This window comes from Macaca nemestrina, chromosome 1, assembly GCF_043159975.1.
Source record: "Macaca nemestrina isolate mMacNem1 chromosome 1, mMacNem.hap1, whole genome shotgun sequence".
Taxonomy (NCBI): domain Eukaryota; kingdom Metazoa; phylum Chordata; class Mammalia; order Primates; family Cercopithecidae; genus Macaca; species Macaca nemestrina.
In genome coordinates, this window is record NC_092125.1 from 175,789,861 (window position 1) to 175,804,103 (window position 14,243).

The 14,243-nt window shown below is 40.5% G+C and overlaps 1 protein-coding gene and 1 long non-coding RNA gene across 14 annotated transcripts in view; one reads left to right on the forward strand and one right to left on the reverse strand.

The window, feature by feature from the left end:
• The window catches only part of LOC105495137 (uncharacterized), a 55,468-nt gene extending 52,670 nt beyond the window's left edge, over nt 1–2,798 (reverse strand). For 3 of the 4 annotated variants that reach the window (XR_011620382.1, XR_011620384.1, XR_011620381.1), the window contains exons 1-2: nt 2,292–2,429; nt 933–996 (exon numbers count right to left, since the gene is read on the reverse strand). This is a non-coding gene — a long non-coding RNA (uncharacterized lncRNA). Of the gene's footprint in view, nt 1–932; nt 997–2,291; nt 2,430–2,506 lie in introns of those variants that run through there. The other variant, XR_011620383.1, reaches the window with a different exon arrangement.
• LOC105495139 (DAB adaptor protein 1) overlaps nt 1–14,243 on the forward strand; it is a 1,257,833-nt gene that overhangs the window by 395,424 nt on the left and 848,166 nt on the right. The window lies entirely within an intron of this gene.

Genomic DNA, 14,243 nt, shown 5'->3' on the forward strand with positions numbered 1-14,243 from the left:
ATATTTGATGTATAATAAACTGTATATATTTGAAGTATATAATTCGATGAGTCTTGATACATGTATGCACCTGTGAAACCATCACTACATTTAAAATAATACATATATCCATCATAGCCCAAAGTTTTCTTATGTTCCTTTATAATCTAACCCTCCTTATACATCCCCCATACACATACAACCCCCATACCCAGGCAACCACTGGTTTACTTTCTGCCACTCCAGTTAGTTTTCATTTTCTAACACTTTATAGAAATTGAATCATACAGTATAAAATATTTGGGTTCTTTCTCTCAGCATAGTCATTATGATTTATATCCACATTGTCAAATGTATTAATAGTTCCTTTTCATTCCTATTTAGTACTTAATTGTATGGATATACTATAGTGAGTTTGTCCACTCACCTGTTGGACACTTGGAAATTTTCTAGGTTTTAGCAATTACCACAAAGCTGCTACGGTCATTTGTGCACAAGTCTTTGTGTGGGCATATATTGTAATTTTCCTTGGATAAATACCTGGAAGTGGGATTGTTGGTTTGCATGATAGGTCTATTTTTAACTTTTTACAAAGTTACTGAACTCATTTCCAAAGAAGTTTTAGCATTTTACACTCCTTCCAGCAGTGTGAGAGTCTCAGTGTCCCTGTTTCTTGCCAACACCTGGTTAGTCTGATTAATTTTAGTCAGTTTAGTAGGTTGTAGTGGTATCTCATTATGCTTTAGCTTGTAACTTCCTAATAATAAATAAGTGATTTTCAGCATCTTTGAATGTATTTGTCATTTTTATCTCTCCTTTGGTAGAATTCACATTTTTAAGGAGTTATCTTATTTTAGAGTTGTAAGAATATCTAAAAATATTTTGATAATCCAGAAAGAAGTTCTTTGTCAGATAAATCTATTTCAAATATTTTCTTCCAGACTGTGCCTCACCTTTTCAATTTCCTTTCCTAGTCCCCTGAGCGGAGCAGTTTTGTTTCATTCTCCCTTCATATTCCTAGAAACAAGAACAAGAACATTGAAAATGTTATGTAATTTCAGTTCAATGATGAGAAAAGCTCTAACTTGAAATACTTCATAGCCACGCACATGAAAGGTGACTGTTTCGTCAATTTACCAGTCTGCAAAATCAAGATAATACTATCTATTTCATGAGGCTGTCAGAATGAATAATAGTGAATAAATTACCCAGACCCATGCTTAGCATACAGTACTATTTCAGTAAGTATTAGCTTGCTTTTATTCTGTAATCTTAGGGAACAGAAGTGAGACCAAAGGGTAGAAATCTTAAAGATTCCGATCGTTTGAATTTAGTGAATTATTTTCCATTGTAGTCCAGTTAATGAAATAAAATAGGTACCCATAGAAGCTGCTGAGCTTCCCATCACTAGGAGCATTTAAGTAGAGAAAACATAACCATGTGAGCAGGTTATAGAAGAGATTATTGCTACCTTGCGAGAAATACTGGACTTCTCGTGTGTCTCCTATTCCTAAAAATGGTTTGGTTCTTGGTAGGAGATAATAATGACAATAGCATATCTTCATATTTAATACATATTATATATTATATTATATATAATACATATTATAAAATATCATATGATACGTATATCCTATGATATGTTATATATAATACTAGTAATTATTGATGATATAATATTGTGTGAAGTACTTAAAAACTATTCTATTATTTAATCATAACAACCCTTTGAGGTAGAGGTAAATATTAGTTCTATTTAATAGATTAGAAAAATGAGCTCAGAGGTATTAGATACCTTCCCTAATAGTACATGGCCTGGAAAAGGAGGGCCTTGAATGCAGGTTGGCAATGGATTGAATGTTTCTGTCCTTGTAGAATTCATATGTTTAAATCTTAATCCCAGCATAATGGTATTTAGAGGCGGGGCCTTTGCCAGGTAATTAGGTCATGAGGGTGGAGCCCTCATGACTGGGATTAGCACCCTTGTAAGAAAAGGCTAGACAGCTAGCTGCAATGCGTAACCCAGAAGGGGGCCCTTATCAGAATCTGACCATGCTAGCACCCTGATCTCAGGCTTCCAGCCTCCTGAATTGTAAGAAATACATTTCTCTTGTATGTAAGCCATCCAGTTTATGGTACTTTGTTATAGCAAGCAAGAAAGTACCATAAACTAAGACAAGGTCTGTCTGAGTAAAGTCCATGCTTACAGCCCAGGTGCCCTGTGGCCAGTGAGCCCCTGCTTACTCATAGCTATGGGCAAGTGTTGCTGAAACAAACTTTTCTCCAACACCTGTGTCTCTATATTCTCTCACCTGCCCCACCCTCGGCTATAGCGTGTCTCTGAGTCAGTGGGAATGAGTATTTAGGTCTTGGTCCACAGCTGCAGAATTCCACTGCTGTTGGCTCAACAGGTCACCCCGTGAAGTGGCCAAAAACCAAGGCTGCCATGCCTGAGGTCAGCTACCCAACTCACTCTCCACCTGGCACTACCAGCTGGATCTCAGCTTCTTGAAGAAATGACATTCACCATCTCCAGTTGGAATAGGTCTTCCCTGGGCTTTTCCTTCTGGCATACGGAGTGTTTATTTGTTTTGGAAGGCCTCAAAAGTGGCAGCTTTCTCATCACACAGCAGGATGGAATGTCCCCATTTGGTGCCTGTCCATCCAGCCCACAATATTTATGCTGTTATTGCAAAGCTGTTGGCCCCTTAGATCCTAATCATCCAAAGATACTTTTGTGGCTTCTTAAAAACCTAGGCCTGTTCTTCTGCAAGCAAGTGTCTGCCTCACTGCCATCCTGATTACCAGCTCCTGTTGGCAAAAGAACCATTATGATGTGAACCAGATTGTACCAAACAGACGTTACCTAGCAACCAGCGGGAGCCATCAGGATTCATCCTTGTGTTCCAAACACTGTGTGGAATTCCTTAAGCATCTTGGACACAGTGGAGACTAAAAGCATGCCATGAGGGAGCCTTAAGAGAATGGCTTTGGAGTCAGGCACACCCTTATGCAGTCTTGACTCTCAGTGACTACTGTGATCTTGGGCAAGTTACATAACTCTTCAAGCCTCAATTTCCTAACCTAGAAAATGGAGAACAATAATAGCACTTACTTCATACGAGTGTCTCAAATGTAATACATGATGGAAAGAATAATCTTTCATATTAAGTAGGCATTCAACAAATGTTAGTTCCCTTGAAAATACAATTTTTTTCTATGTGTTACATTTGTGAAAGACACAAACCCAAGCATCCAAAGGACCAGGATCCAGTTACCCATATCCTATATTAGTAATTCACTGTGTCCTTAAGGAAGTCTCTTAACCTCTCTTTGGTTTATTTTCCTCATCTATACCATGGGGACAATAATAAGTGTTGTTCAGGAGCCCACATGAAATTAGGGATATGAAAAAGCTCTGAAGATCAGAATACAAATGCAAGAGGTGACCTAAGTCTATTGCTGGTAGTATTTTCACTTGAGAGGAAGTTAGCAACACTGGGAGACTTACTAGAGGTCTTTGTCTCATAATAGCTTTTACCTTCATCCAGGTATAGTCCTGGTATTCATATCGGTGCAAGAGATATTTGAAATACACTGAAGTCCATGTGTTCCTCACTCCCTTATCTTTTTCACTTCCATCTGTCTGTTGATTTCAGGAAATGTATTCCATCTCAGATACCAAGAGAGCCCATTATCAGGAAAGATGAAAGGGTTTCAGGGGATGTAGTTAAACTAGTTAGTCTGGAAAAATTAAGGGGCAGAACCACCTAAAGGATGAATGAGAATTAGACAGCAGTGCACAAAGTTCTCAGATTTTGAAGTGAAGTAAAGATAGGTTCAAGTCCTCCTGGTCTACCACTTTCTGGCTCTGAGGACTTCTTAAGCCTCAGCCTTTTCATCTGTAAGATGGGCATATTACGATTTATTTTTGCAAGGTTCTTGAAAGGATGGGGGTTTTGGTGAATATAAAGTGCCTATTAAGGCATCTGGCACATAAACTATCTACAATATAAGATATATATTAAATAAAATATTAATAAGAGCAATAATAATAACATATATAGTCAGAGGGATACAGAGCCCAAACAAGAGGAAAGGTTCCAAAGGTTTGGTCTGAGCAGCAAATACGAATCACTAATAGGAAGTAAATGCAAAAGGTCAAGAGGCAGGGAGATGAGAAACGAGTCAGCAGGCAGATTGATGGAGACAAATAATTTGGGGTCTAGGTTAGGAAATAGGTTTAGGTTTTGCAGCCCCGGCTGAAAGGTACAAACCAGAACAGCCATCTTGGCCGCTTAGGGAAGTTCCGTCCTCATGCCTTTGTTTATACAGGCCGTGGCTTTTTCCTTCAGGACTCAAATGACAACCCCCTGCAGAAGTGCCTGATGGAAAATAGGTTGTTAGCAAGAGGAGAGGCCGGGATGCTCCGGGCACAGGGTTCTGACCAATGGCAAGTCTGCATTCCACACTTGGAATCGCAACTCTGGAATGTCAGAGAGTGGGATTTCCCTGAAGAGTTGCCCATGTGACTAAGTACCCCTCAGGTTAGTGGAGTGAACTGTTTCCCCAACTTCAGTTTCTTTGTAATCAGGTAAAATCTCAGCACATCTAGAATGCCTTTTGGCCATTGTCTCACTGACTTCTTACCTCAGGGAGCCCAATTTGAAGGAGTTGCTAGAAGCAAAGAGAGAAAGTTTGAAATGAATTCAGTCAGTTGTCAGCCAGACCTGTGGTAGGGGATATTTCCCTGCTTGCTGACTGTGCTGGCTCCCACAGCCACCCCCTAACAAGCACCTGGCCTGGCAGAGTTAGGAGGTGGAGTTCTGTGTCTGTTATTAATATCAGTGAGAACGCCTTTTTTTCCTGTTAAATCTGAGTACTAATTATCATCTCTTTATATCACAGAGTTCAGGGAAATCACAGAGCAGACTAAGAACAATACTGCATATGGATGCCTTACTTTGCAACAAGCTGGCTCTAAGAAAGTGGCGCAGCTCATCTGTACAAACAGTTGTCTTTTCCCTGCCATTAAAGCAGGAAGGTGTTGAATTCATGATGGTAATGGACATTCTTTAACCTACCAAGAAAGCTAGGGCATTTTGTTTTATCATATGGAGCCGTAATCTCCCGATAGTTTAAATAACAATGGTGAACAGATAATTACTAAGGTTCTCTTAGATTCTAAAAAAATAATACTCTTCCAAGTGAAATAATTGCCAACTAGAATCAAATGGGTGAGTCAGTGGTAGAGCTTGACACTTCCACAGAAGGAACTCAGGTTCAACTCCTGAGTAATACAGTATGTTTCGGTGGCCTGCCTGGTTTTTGAAAAGTAACATAATTAAGAGTTAATAGACTTAGGATCTTGATCTGGTTCTGTCACTATTAGCTGTGTGTCAATGAGTGAGTCACTTCCCCTCTCTAGGCTTCAGGGTTTTTTTTTTTTTTTTCTTTTTTAATTTTAAAAATAAAAACCTTGAACCAGATCACTTCTAAGGTCTTTTTTTATTTTTGTTTTTGGCATGAACATTCTATGATTCCGTACTGATAAAACTGCAATACTTTAAAAATACTTACATTTTGACTACAATCTTCACTTTGTCACATCTTAAACACTTCTCTATAAAGCCTAAGCCTAACCTCTAACACAGTACCTGATGCACAGCTAGTACTTAGTAAATGGTAGATGGTTGAATGGATAACTCCTGCCTATATCCATCTTATATTTTCCACTTGTGGCAACTTTCTAACTGTGTGACCATTGACAAACTGCTTACTGTGTATAGCTCAGATTCATCATCTGTAAAATAGAGGTAATAATAGTACCTGTCTCATAAAGTTGTTACAAGGATAAAATGAGTTCTTACATGTAAAGTATCTATAGCAGGGCCTGGCACACAGAAAGTTCTTTGTAAGTCTTAGCTATCATCCGCATCCCCATCATCATCATCATCATCATTACCATCATCTCTACTCACTCTATTATTCTTCATACATGTACATTGTCTTCAGAATCATCTCCAGATGCCTGTGTCATTTAGTCATTCAGAGATTACTTCCTTTCACTTTTGATGGTTAATCCTCTTTTGCCATATTAAAAATCAACCTAGCACTTTTTCTCAGAACTTTGGGAAGTGAGTTTTTCCTTGTCTAACAATGCCCATTTGTCTTTTTTGTTTCTCTCAAATTATTTCAAACTGCCGTATCACATAGTTACTTTACTTCCAAGTGTCTCACTTCTTCTATACTCTTACCAACTTCTTTCTTTGGCTTAAACAAAGCCCTTCATTGCATCTTCTCATTTCTGAGAGACACCACTAGCAATACCAGTGAACACTTTCCAAAGATGCTTGGGTTTCAGCTGAGTGGGAGTCTCATCAGATATCTGCACAGGTCATGATCATCATGGTGGCATCCTTTTAATCAGTGAAAATGTACTTATTACGCATCTTATGTGTGCCAGGCTCTTTTCTAGGTGCCAATAATTTCAGACCTTGAGTGTATCATTCACATCCCCATAGGTCCGGCCATCTGTTGAACACATCCCCATTGAGACCCTTCTGTTAGAAGTATAATCTTTATTTATTTATTTATTTGTTTATTTATTTATTTATTTATTTAGATATGGAGGCTCACTCTGCTGCCCAGGCTGGAGTGCAGTGGCTCAATTTCAGCTCACTGCAGCCTCTACCTCCCAGGTTCAAGTGATTCTCATGCCTCAGCCTCCCATGTAGCTGGGATTACAGGTGTGCACCACCCCTGTAATTTTTGTATTTTTAGTAGAGATATAGTTTCATCATGTTGACCAGGCTGGTCTCAAACTCCTGACCTATGGTGACCTGCTTGCCTCGGCCTCCCAAAGTGCTGGGATTACAGGTGTGAGCCACCATGCCTGGCCCAATCATCACTTTTTGTATGTAAACTTTTCATATGTACAGTAACTAGTTTTATTTGCAGTTGCTCGATGCTAGAAATAAAAAGCTGTGTGCAGCACACTTGTTGTCCTTGAATAGCAGATCTATACAAGGATTGTAGCCCATCATGGTAAGGGCTCTAATAGAGGTACAGTGGCTAAAAGAAGCATCCTACTTCTCTGAGGCTACCTTTCTTAATCTGTAAGGTGGGCATGATCTTACTCACGTCCTCAGACTCTTGTGAAGCAATCCTCCAGCTTCTTCTCTTCTCTAGCTACACTTGCTCTCCAGGGGCTTCAGCCAGTCCCGGGGCTCTGGATACCACCTCTCTGCTGATGAGTCCCAGGCAGTAGCAGCTCAGACCCAAGTCTTGGTAATTATTCTCTACTCCTATCTTTCTTTCACATCGTATATTTACCTGACAGCAAATCCTCCCAACTCTATCATTAGAATATATTCTGATTCTTCCCTCCTCACATCCCATCTACTCTCATCCAAGCTAGCATCTTGCCTCCTGGGACCTTTTCAGCAGCCTCCTAGGTCTCTATGCATCCATCCTTGTCAACCTGCAGTTGGTCGTCTCCAGAGCAGTCAAAGTAATAATTTCAAACTAAAGTCAGATCATGTCACTCCCCTTCTCGACCTCCTGTGGTCTCCATATTGTGCTTAGAACCCAAAGTGCTGTGCAGGCCCTATAAGACCATCAGAGTCTGGCCTCCACCTACCACTTTTCTTCTTGTTCGCACTGAGCTACTGATTTCCTTATTCATCTTCGAATGTGCTGCCTCAGATGTGAAGACCTTTTCCCTCTTCCTCCGTTGCTTTGCCTCCAGGTAGTTGTATGGCCCACCCTTCATTTCATTTCAGTCTCTGTCGCTATGTCCCTATATCAAAGACCCCTTTTTTAATACCCCAACCTGAAGTAGCACCATCACTGTGTTCTACAAACTCACCTTCCTTAGTACTCTTCATCACATCTCTCTTTGCCATCCATTATAAGAGTTGTTTATTAATTGGTTTATGAAATGACCCTCACCTAGAATGCCAGCTCCATGGGGGCAGGGATGTTGTCAGCTTTGTTCACTTCTATGTCCTCGGGGATATGGCCTAGGGTGGGCACTCAACAAGTATTTTTTGAATGAGTAAATGAATGAATGAGGATTAAATAAGATCATATTTGGAAAACACCAAGTATCAAGTGTTGAGTTTGAGAATTGGTTACTTCTTGCTACCACTACCTCACTGCACCCCACCCCATACCCCCTCAACCTCCCCCAGCTCTGCAGAAGGTGCTGTGCACTCATAGATGTCCTCACAGCCTTCTTTCTTTCAGGTGAGTAATTAATCAAAATCTAGTCTCCTGCTGTTCCTTTTCTCAAGCTCATTCATTCTGAAATACACTGTCCTTCTGTGTTAGCAAGGCCAGGATATTTATTCCTGTGAGTTAAAAAGAAAAAAAAGAAAAACTACGGAAAATGTAGTGACCATTTCATTTTACAATGAGTTGATAAGTTATTAGTTTTTCTTTCATTTACTTTGTCTTTGGAGATTTGTATCCAAGCGTTCAAGCAGAATTAACCCACATGAAGAAGTCACATAAAAGGCCCTTTTCAGGGTGTCCTTATTTTAAATTCCCTGTCTCTGGCATCATAACTGCCCTATCCAATCTTCCCCAGATCTCCCAACACATAAATCTTCTGCTCTCACCCATTAATGGAGCTCAGCACATTCACTCCTGTGCCAAGTTGAGTCTGCATATTAGAGATTGAGAAGCAACTAGACCACCAGCTTGCAAACATCTGACTGTTCCCAGTGTGGTGGAAAACGAAGGGCATTGACAGCAGAGACTTGGGTTCAAATCCAGGATTATCATGTTCATGATCTTGGACAAATTGCTTACTGTCTAGGACCCTCTGTTTTATCATCTGTAAACGATCTTCCTTGGGGTTGTTATGAAGATTAGAATGAAGGATCATTCAAAGAGTGTGTTGCTCAGAGACTTGATGAATGCAAGTCTCGCCCCCTTCCCATGTTGGGCTCTTCCTCTTACAATGGTGACATTCATACTCCCCCTTTTTGCAGAAACAGACACATAGGCCCAGTAATGAGACCTTGAAGATATCCATTCCTCTTCTTATACTCATACATTCTGAAATGTACTGTTTTTCTGTTTTAGCAGGGCTGTAGTATTTATTGATCTGAGCTACAATGAAAAGAAAAAAGTCAAGAAAGTGTAATTACCCTTAATTTTTAGACACAGTAGTACACGGAGTAATAATTATTTACTCGGTTTGTGGAAGTGTCACAGTCTTAAAGTCTCAAGAGTTCCAGTATCATTTGAATTTTTTTAACTTAAAAACTATTTCAAAAGAACAGTCTATTTTTGTAGAAACAGTGCAGTATATGCAGCACAGAGGCATTTAATATTTACTCTATATATGTGTTGAATGATTAATGAATAAATAAATGAAATAATGAATGAATAAATGTGTAATACAAGCAAAAACAGAGCTGCTCTGGTAAAAACAGATGGGGAGGTCTCAGAAGCCTGTGTGCTGGGCCCTCCCTCAACCCAGAAAATAACCTTTGAAATGTGACAACCATCACCTTCTCACCTCTTGTAACACAGTCTGGGTACCATTAATCTGGCCCAATGCCATTCCTATTGCAGACATTTTTTTTTTTCTACAGGGTTTTTGATGAGATTATTATCTTGTTGCTTCTTGGGAAAAAAAATCAGTAAAGGGAACTCATTCTAGTTCTGGACAATTTGGAACTTTAAGAAATATTTCATATTGAGACAAAATTGATCCATTGATTATAGTTCACTTATTCATTAATTCATTTATTCATTCATTCATTTTAAACACATGTTGAGCATCAATTCTGGGTCCTGCCTGAAGCTTCACTCTTAGCATATACCTTTCTTTTTCATTTTAAATGCATTTCTTCTTATGGTGTCACCCACTGAAGGTCAGTGTAGATTTATACTGAAGGTTTTCTTGAGGAAAGGGAGAATCACATCACAAAATATACAGCAAGAATTTCTTAAAATGGTTTTCCAAGTATTAAGCCTCTTGGACCTGTTCAGTACATCACCAACTTAGCTAACTACCTCCTCCTGTTAGCCACCTGGTTCTCTACCTTTCTTTCCCTGTTCATTTTCCTCCCAAATGACTTCTTTTTTTTTTTCTCTTTCTTTTTATTTTTTATTTTTTAATTTTTTTATTTTTTATTATTATTATACTTTAAGTTCTAGGGTACATGTGCATAACGTGCAGGTTTGTTACATATGTATACTTGTGCCATGTTGCTGTGCTGCACCCATCAACTCGTCAGCACCCATCAACTCGTCTTTTACATCAGGTATAACTCCCAATGCAATCCCTCCCCCCTCCCCCCTCCCCATGATAGGCCCCGGTGTGTGATGTTCCCCTTCCCGAGTCCAAGTGATCTCATTGTTCCGTTCCCACCTATGAGTGAGAACATGCGGTGTTTGGTTTTCTGTTCTTGTGATAGTTTGCTAAGAATGATGGTTTCCAGCTGCATCCATGTCCCTACAAAGGACACAAACTCATCCTTTTTTATGGCTGCATAGTATTCCATGGTGTATATGTGCCACATTTTCTTAATCCAGTCTGTCGCTGATGGACATTTGGGTTGATTCCAAGTCTTTGCTATTGTGTGCATGTGTCTTTATAGCAGCATGATTTATAATCCTTTGGGTATATCCCCAGTAATAGGATGGCTGGGTCATATGGTACTTCTAGTTCTAGATCCTTGAGGAATCGCCATACTGTTTTCCATAATTTTTTTTTTTTTAAAGATAGCCCCAAGCCCTTTCCTATGTATTTTGGTCTAATAACCCTTTTCTAACCTTCTACTTAGAGCATCATCCTAACCACACAAAAGTTCTTCCTGGTGGCCTGCCCTTCTTAGAATGGGTGGGAAGAAAGAGATTGTAATTAATTACATGTTATTTTTAACCCTATGTGACAAATACATTATAATTAATTATACATTTTTAACTATATTTGACAAAAAAGAATAAACTGTGATCCCAGCCCTCCAGCAGTTAATTATCACACTTAGTGTAGTGTAAAAAATATTAGAATTCACTCATTCAACAGATATCTATTGAGCACAAACTATGTGTCCATCACTTTTCTAGGTCCTGAGGATACTGCTGTCACGAACAAAACAGTCAGCATTCTTTGCCCTCATAGAGATTCCATTCTGCAGGAGGGAGATAGACTGATAGAAAAATAAATAAATAATAAGTGTAAGTGTGACAGATAATAATAAATGTACATGAGAAACATAAAGCAGGGACAGATGCTGGGGCAGGAGGAGAGGTTGGGTTACCTTATTGCCCATAGAGCCACGTAGTGATTAAAATCTAGGACTGCGGGTTGGCCTGGATTCCTGGGCTTATCAGTGAGTGTGTGACATTATTCCTGAGGGTCTCAAGCAAGATGGCAGTGGTGAGATGTGGGGTGATGAGGAGGGGAGAAGTGAGGTTCATAGTTGAGAATCTCTGTTCTTCTGCCAGTGGTGATGTGGGCATTCACCACGGATGGTTCTCTCTGCATCCCAGAGCTCCTGGGATTCCTCCTGAATTTTCCCAGCAGAGGGAGGTGGGAAATATGTGGAGCTGTGGAAATACAGATGAGTATTTGGAATGTAGGAAAGCTTTTGTACTTTTATACTTAGGTGCTATGAAGAATAGACAGTCATGTGAAAATGTGCCTGAACAAAGAATGGTATGAAAAATAGTAACAAACTGAGGGAGAACCAAGCAAGGCCTAACTGTCCAGGTTCTTCTTGGCCTCTCTGTGTGGCATTCCTTTCCCCTGGGGAAAAAGGCAGGACACCTATCATATGAGGGTCTTCAGGTGAAAAGGGAAAAGGTCAGGGAATGACCCTTCTAGGTTTTATGCTTTGGGAGATAAATTCTAATTTATATGACCCAGCTCAGGGGAGAAAGAAGAGGAAGAGACAGGAGGGCCAGGGAAGGTCAGAAGGACCTTGTGCCTGAGACCCCCTCAGTCTCCTTCAGTTTGAAGTGCTCAGCATGCAAAGGCACTATGCTTTGTGGTATTGTGTTCTGAGCCCCAAGGGAACAAAGAGGTGGAGAGAGGCAATTAGGAAAGACTCCTCAGCACAGGAGTTAGCCATTTGTGAATGACAGTGCAGAATGCATTCTGATGGCCAAAGGGAGCAGGAACCTAGGATGCAAAGTGAAATCAAGAGATACAACCAGAGAAACATAAGCTACTATCATGAAGGAACTTGCATGTCATGAGGGATTGGAGCTTTCACACCACTAGCACTGGGAGAACATCAGAAGTCAGAGAATGAAATGCCCAGATCTTCAGAAAGACTCTTCTAATATCTATTTTTTTCAGGCAAAATGTCACATAGGAAGAATAGAAATGCTTCTTCCAGGAGCAAGGGCAGAGGGGAGTAGGGAAGGAGATATGGAGACCCGCCCAGCCATCCAGTACAATCCCAGTACTCCTCTGCTCAGCAGTCCTGCAGCTATGCCAATACTCCTCAGATAGCCTGAGGTCTTCTCTCCGCCAGACAGAACCTCCCAACTGGTAGAATCAGCCCACCTCAGAGGTGTGCTCTAGTATTTGGGGCTTTCACTGCTGGTTTGTGTCCTTTGTCTTCATTGTCCTATTGTCCTCTAGGCAGAAATCAACGTCAAAGTGAACAGGTGTTGCTAATGGTACTAGAGACTAAGAATCAGGAAACAACATCTTCAAGGCCAAAATAATAACATTTTAATTGGAAATCTACTGCAAAGAGACTAACCTATGTAGATATATGCAAATCCTATGCAAATACACATGTGGTCTCTCTAACTATTGTCAGAACCTCGATTTGACCCATGGGAATTCTTAATGGTAGATGCTAGCATTCAGCTGAGTCCAAGGGCTGTTGATGAACAATTCTAGGTTTTACCTATGTTTAAACCATAATTAAGAAATATATTGATGGCAACCTGAAATTAATTAGCTTAACTGAATGTTGGAATTGTGTGGGTCTTGAGAGAGCCTTGTCTCTGAAGCTAAGCTTTGGGGGGCTTGCAGGGGGTGGAAGGAAAACTAAACTTAAAAGCACCTAGCAGACATGAAAAGGAATGGGCAAGGAGCCACTGGGAGCATTATTAAAGGGGAAAGATTCTTATCAGAGAGTTGAAAGAGGAATGCTTAAATTTCATGTCACGCACAGCTGTTCTAGGTCAGACCACCCAGTCAAATGGGAAAAAAATGATGTTGGAAGGCAAGATTATGTGAGATACGGAAGGGGAAGCAGGCATCTGAGTGTCAGAGTGTATCACATTGAATGTGCCGTCACATAAGATGGACGGGGTCCAGCCCGGCACTTGCAGGTCAGGCCATGGGGCCCCCTCCAGAGCCCACAGGCCGCTCCACAGGACATGAGGAGGAGCCACAGAGACTAACGGTCAGGAGTAAAGGATTTCCCCTATGAGATGTGTCTTGTCTTTTATTTCTTAGGCACTAATTATGTAAGCTATCGAGTTATATAATAAATGGTTTCATTTTCTCAGTTAAAGAAAAGCAAACAAAACTACATTATCTGAAGTTAGGCAATCCTGAAGTTAAATCTCACCTCTGCTCCTTTTTACAGCATGTCCTGTCAGAGATGCTTTGCATCTCTGAGCCTCGCGTTCTTTACTGGTCAGAGTACAGATCAAATCTAATGTGAAGGCAGAAAGGCACTAAGCCACTTTGGTACTGATTAATCCTTACCTTATGTTTGTGTGCGGTCCTAGGATTTGTAAATGGTTGAGCTGAGGTGCAAATCGCAAGGCTTTGTTCCAAGCCTACATTCTTTCCATTAAAGCTTTCTGCTGTAAGACCCTCAGCCCATCTGTCCTGGTTCTCTCCTCTTCAGAGCAGCTTCTTGAGTTTCTGTCCAGAGGTGCTGTCTCCACTTCCTCCCCTCCCATTTTCTCCTGTGCAAGCCAGGTGTCCCCACCTATGTCAACAGAGACCTAGCTGTTGAGTCCAATGTCAACCTTGCTGTCTGTATCTCTTAGCAGGACTATTGAGGCTCACTTCCCACATAAAATCTCTCCCTTGCACATCTGTGATAATGGACTAATGATAAGAATAAACCAGGATACAAAATTTGAATTATGCTTTCTATTTCATATTTTTTTCTTTTTTTTGAGATGGAGTCTCGCTCTGTTGCCAGGCTAGAGTGCAGTGGTGCAATCTTGGTTCACTGCAACCTCTGCCTCCGGGGTTCGGGGTTCAAGCAATTCTCCTGCCTCAGCCTCCCGAGTAGCTGGGACTACAGGCGAGCACCACC